The following is a 6,494-nucleotide window of genomic DNA, read 5'->3' as shown; positions in this document are numbered from 1 at the left end:
TCGTGGCGCCTTAGACGACTGGGCCACTCGTACTCCCTAAAACATGCAAAAAACATGTTGTGCCAATTAAACTTTGGCTGTCTTCCCTTTATTATGTCGAGCAATATTCCTGCAGTTCCAGCCTTTGATGATGACATTTCTCAACTTTTGTGGTACATTCGAGCATGCTCTTTCTATCAAGATTTCAAAGAGCGGTCTCCTGCCCAGAAGTGTTTTGTATAAGGTTACAACATCCAAGGCAAAGTTTAAAAAAACGTTTCATGGTAGACATGTGGAGAACTTTTCAAAATTTTACGCATGTGTGATAAAAAAATTATGTCTGATGCAATACCCTATTTTGACTTGTATATATGTTCCAGTGATTTTTCAGGTGAATAGTTGACTTGCCTTTACATGTGTTTGTGTCGGATGCCACCGGCGGGGCAGGATACGCTCACCTTTTCGCGAACACCTGGCATCATCACTATTTGATAGTGATTCATAAACACATGTTCATGATATAGTCGGAATTGTACAATCGACTGCTTTATACAGAGATTTCGTTTAGATACGGAAAGGGTTTTGTCGCTTTATTTACTTAGACAATCCATTTCTTATTAAAATGATAATACGATTGTCGCTTTTATACAAATACATTCCGAATTTCTCATTATGATTCTTTTGATACGGGTTATCATTTAGTAGAAATGCTTTTGTGTGCCAGTGACAGTTGGCTGACTGTGGGGTATGATGGAGGGATCAGGGCTGACTGTGGGGTATGACAGAGGGATCAGGGCTGACTGTGGGGTATGATGGAGGGATCAGGGCTGACTGTGGGGTATGATGGAGGGATCAGGGCTGACTGTGGGGTATGGCAGAGGGATCAGGGCTGACTGTGGGGTATGATGGAGGGATCAGGGCTGACTGTGGGGTATGACAGAGGGATCAGGGCTGACTGTGGGGTATGACAGAGGGATCAGGGCTGACTGTGGGGTATGATAGAGGGATCAGGGCTGACTGTGGGGTATGGCAGAGGGATCAGGGCTGACTGTGGGGTATGATGGAGGGATCAGGGCTGACTGTGGGGTATGATAGAGGGATCAGGGCTGACTGTGGGGTATGGCAGAGGGATCAGGGCTGACTGTGGGGTATGATGGAGGGATCAGGGCTGACTGTGGGGTATGATGGAGGGATCAGGGCTGACTGTGGGGTATGGCAGAGGGATCAGGGCTGACTGTGGGGTATGATGGAGGGATCAGGGCTGACTGTGGGGTATGATGGAGGGATCAGGGCTGACTGTGGGGTATGACAGAGGGATCAGGGCTGACTGTGGGGTATGACAGAGGGATCAGGGCTGACTGTGGGGTATGACAGAGGGATCAGGGCTGACTGTGGGGTATGACAGAGGGATCAGGGCTGAATCTGGGGTATGACGAATGTTCATGCCTGATAGAGCAATCAACGCTCTACATAGCAATTATTTTATTTTTTTATTTATGACATGGCTATGGTATCAAAACTAAAATTAATAATACACTCTTCAAAAGAAGAAACGCATAGTTAAAAAATAAGGATATTTATTAAGCGGATGTAAAAGTATCTACACAGAATATGCGTGAACACAATCAAATGAAATTAGACACAGTGATCGACAAAAGCATTGTCGTCATTGTCAGCATTAATTCAGTTCAGTCATTGCACATGTGTAGCCACAAGGGGGCGCCATGGTCAGTACCTGGTCACACCACCTCTTGCAGCCGTCAGTGCTCGACACCTCCTTGGCTCAGATTGCACAAGTCGTCCGTTTTTTTTCGTGGGGAATTCTTCGCCATTCCTCCTGCAAGGCGTTGGCGAGTTGAGCCAGTGTGTGGGGACGCTGGTGACGTTGACGGACGCGTCGATAAAGTTCGATAATGTTCAATCGGGTTGAGATCAGGCAATTTGGACGGCCTTGGAAGGACATTGATGTTCTCATTAACAAGGAAATTAACTGTTGCACGTGTTGTCAGGGGCCGAGCGTTGTCATGTTGGAACAGCTCCCTCTGGCGGTCCAAAGTTGGGAGGAGGTGAGGTCGCAGAATTCGGGTTTATGTATCGGTTTGTGTAAGATTGCCCTGGACAACCACTAACTGTGATCTACCCTTGTAGGATATGGCTCCCCACACCACGACACTCCCTCCACCAAATCGGTCCACCTGTCGAACGCAGTTCGGCGCAAAACGTTCATGTCGACGTCGGTATACACGTTGTCTTCCATCCCGTCGTTGAAGAAGAAAACGTGACTCATCACTGAACCAAGCACGTCGCCAATTCCTGAGATCCCGTGCCTGTACTCTGTTGCACCACCGGACACGTCGTTGACGGTGTAGACGTCGCAAAACTGGTCCAACTTTTGGTCGTCTCGCTCAAATTCCCACTTCCCTCAGACGATTTTTGATGGTTTGGTCGGAAATTCTTCGCATACCAGGCACTTGTCCTGCAGTGTCCGTTGCTGTAGCAAATCGATTCCGAAGGTGATGCAACCGGATGTACCGATCCCGAGCAGGGGTGGTCACTCTTGGTCTTCCACTTCTGGGATGATCTTGAGTCGAATTAGTGCGGGTATATCGATCCCATAGTCGAGATATGGTGCTTTGGTGAACGTTGAAGTGTCTTGCAACGGTGGACTTGGCCTCCCCTGCTTCCAAACGTCCAATGGCGATATTTCGGTCAGCTGCAGTTATTCTTGGCATTTTTCGATCTCCGTTCACGTCAGAAAATTCGTATTGAACTGATGAATTTTGTACGGTCTTTTATAGTCAGTGTCTCTACTCTTGTTTCCAACACTTTGCACGTGCATTGTGCTGAAAACTTTTTCTGAAAGCAATTTCCCTGCATGCTTTCCATTTTTGCTGATAAACGTTAAAACTTTACAAACAACATTTTGAGATGTGTCTGCGCGCAATGCACAACAAACATGACATGATTAACGGGAATCAAATATAAGAATTGTCCTTATGACGATTACTGGGGAATTCTCAAAATACCTATGCGTTTCTTTTTTTGAAGAGTGTATAATGCATTAGTATGAGTGCAAAAAGTATTCCATAATTGTTAGTATCAATATATATACATAATTATTGTCGTTGTTATTACTAGTTTATAATAGTTATATGTATGTTAAAATACACATCATTATTATGATTTTTTTATTATTATTATTATTGTTGTTGTTGTTGTTGTTCTTATTATCATTATTTACAGATCAAAATATAAAATGCAGGAAAGAGGGTTTGGGTGATCCTGGCACAGTCATAGGCTCATCATCAGCTCAGGGCCCTTGCCCCCTCTACACGCAGCCCAGACAGCGAATGGGACTTCTCCCTGAAGCGCTGCCTAGTCAATCCCACAAAGAACTTTTCGGAGAATGTGAAGACTCCCCAAACCTGCAGCCGGCTGCTTTACCCAGGTTGTCAGAAGGGCTGTATTCCTGGTAGCAAACCCGTTTACTCTCCCAATGTCAGTCAACAGTGTCAAAGTGAGTGCACCGAGAACAATGGGGAGTCAGACAACTTACAAGCAAGCGGATGCAAGCGTGAAATTTCGAAAGCGAGGTTCGCACAATTGCCATGTTTTTTCCCGAATCTTGTCAATCAAAAAAGGGACAGAAAATTTTAATAATATAAATGATTTCATTTGATTTATCAAAAAGGACAAGATCAGGTTTGTTGGCCTGGATAGGTCTGAGGCTGTATATGGGCCTGTTCCAAAGAATTTAGCGTTTATGATTTTCCATCACGCCCTCTACATATTCTGGGTCGTAATAGATGGACCTCCGTGTCAAAACCACAGACGGTAATAAAATGATAGAGCTACTCCATCATGTCGCTCAAGATACGGTGCCAAAGTTGGGCATCCACTGACAATGTGCTGGACATTTCATATTTACATTTTGATGCAAAATCACACATTGACGGTTTCGAGTGGGGAGTGACTGGTCCTGAGCAGCAAACAGAAAGCCTTCAGTTTCACATTCAGGCCAGCCGATTTCATCCAAGCGAAGAACTATGCAGGCTTGCTGATCCTCACAACACATTGCACAAAAACTCGATACAGTGGTCGTTCAGATAGCCTCTCCTTGAAAAGCTGAGACTGCGCCGATTTGATATGGCACTTCACTTGGTTGACACCGTCCAGCAGTACAGAACCATCCACAAAATCAACACTAACATTGAGATTATGTCCCACATACTTGGTTCGTTTAAGAAACTGTGGAATGCCTTGTTTTCTCCATTAGTCTTGACATGCTTCACAAGAGGATCATCAGACAAATAAATATGTGCATAAGTACACAATGCAAATAAAAGGCCTCCACGTTAATTAAACCACGCCCTCCCATTATGATTGGTTAATATAAGCGATTGAAGGAAGAGCGAAGGTGGTGGGATCTATTGTCTGATATTATTCTTATTCTTATTATTATTATAATTATTATTTCTCGCTCTGATTAAGTACACGTGAAACTATGAGCGTGAATGTTTACTCTATCTCAGTTAATTACTTTTCCACTGTACCCTGTTTGTAATGACGGACATTGGCAAAGGTTGTGTCGTCTCTTTCGTTGCATAACCTTTGGCTGTAAACAGCACATGTTCTATTTTTATAGTCTACCTTTCATACCTGTTCACCTTTCCATAGATATGGATGTTCCAAAGACTAAATATGTCATGAAGTGTATTGAAATAATGCCTAATGGGACACAAATGCATTGGGCTACATATAGCATTCCTTACACAAAACATACTGGATGCCCCGACGGCGAACACCCCCTATTTGCTTCAATGGCGACGTTGTTATAATATGCTCAGGGCCAAACAAAGATGCCAACCTGTTCAAAAACAGTAATGAACACATCTCACGAATACAGCCTTCATGTTCTCTGTCGTTCTTTGCACCTGCTTTGCGGATTTTGGGAGATATTGGTGTTTTTCAGCAATTTTTTAAAACATTCTTTCCCAAATTATCGTGCAATTTCCGGGTATAAATTACGCACGGATCTGTTCCCTATCATTGGTTGCGATGATAAACACCAACGAACATGCAACGACTGACCGCTGTCCAGAGGGAGAGAGCCATAGGTATGCTGCAGATGGGAGAGACACAGAGAGCGGTTGCCATTAACATGAACTGCTCCAAGATGACCATTACCAGACTGGTCGCACGTCTCCGACAGACTGGCAGAACCGCAGACAGACCACGGAGTGGCAGACCAAAGGTCACGACCCCGCAGGATGACCTTTTTATGGGTACTTCATCTGAGGAACAGATGTCTTACTGTGACGTCATCAGCTGCCAACAGCTAAGGTCATTCGGTCAGCAGACAAACAGTGACCAGACGACTACGACATTATGGTCTTCGGGCTTATCGCCCTATCAAGGGAATGACCTTGACCCGTCAACATCGACGTGCCAGATTGACGTGGCGCAGGCAAACTCAGCGATGGCAACAAAGGGAATGGCGGCGAGTGCTGTTTAGTGACGAGAGAAGGTTCCAACTCTTCAAACCTGATGGGCGGACGCGAGTTTATCGACGACGTGGTGAACGTACGGCTCCTTGTTGTGTCCAGGAGGTGGAACCTTACGGGGGCGGAAGTGTGATGGTCTGGGGCGGCATTTGCGGGGACGAGAAGACGGAACTTGTCATCATCGAAGGCAATCTGACAGCACAACGCTACATTGACAATATCTTACGGCCAGTGGTTCTTCCTTTCATCCAGCGTCAACAACTGACGGTGTTCCAACAATATAACGCCACACCCCATACAGCCCGTATTACTAGAATCTTCCTCAACGCCAACAACGTGACTGTCCTACCGTGGCCAACTCGATCACCAGATCTGTCACCCATAGAACATCTCTGGGGCCAGCTGGGGCGTCGTCTTCGGAAACGTCAACATCCTCCCTTCACGAGACAAGCGTTGATCGTTGCCCTCCGTGAGAAATGGATTCGGATACCTGCAGTCGATGTGAGGACGCTTGTCTACTCAGTTCGACGCCGCATTCGAAGATGCATTGCCGCTCATGGAGGTCATTACCCGTATTAAACGGTCTGGGCCGTCGTCACCTTAAACTTGTAACCAATGTTGTTGATCGAATACTGGACGAATGACCCCTTGTCAAGAAATGTCCCTGTTGGAGGTCAAGGACTTTGTTGTTGAATTAGTAAATTCGCATTTTACTGTTCTGAATGATGAATTTCTACAATACAATTGTTATTGCTGCTTCAAATTGTGTTGGTCATATTTTATCCTAGAAAATTATCCCCCCCCCCCCTCATACATTTCCTATCGATACACGCACCTGTCATTATTAATTTTAAACGAATTATAGAAATCCAACGCATATAAGCCCATGTCGAGTCCGCTAGCGTTAAAACATTAAGTGAGCGGTTCCCCGAGCTGTTTTGTCCTTCTGTTATTGTAATAAAAGTATGACAGGTACGTGTATCGATAGGAAAATTACTATAGAGTGTACCT

Source organism: Haliotis rufescens, unplaced genomic scaffold, assembly GCF_023055435.1.
Source record: "Haliotis rufescens isolate VD_foot unplaced genomic scaffold, xgHalRufe1.0.p SCAF_11, whole genome shotgun sequence".
NCBI classification, from domain to species: Eukaryota; Metazoa; Mollusca; class Gastropoda; order Lepetellida; family Haliotidae; genus Haliotis; species Haliotis rufescens.
The sequence above is the reverse complement of the archived record's forward strand: the minus strand, read 5'-3'. Positions refer to the sequence as shown.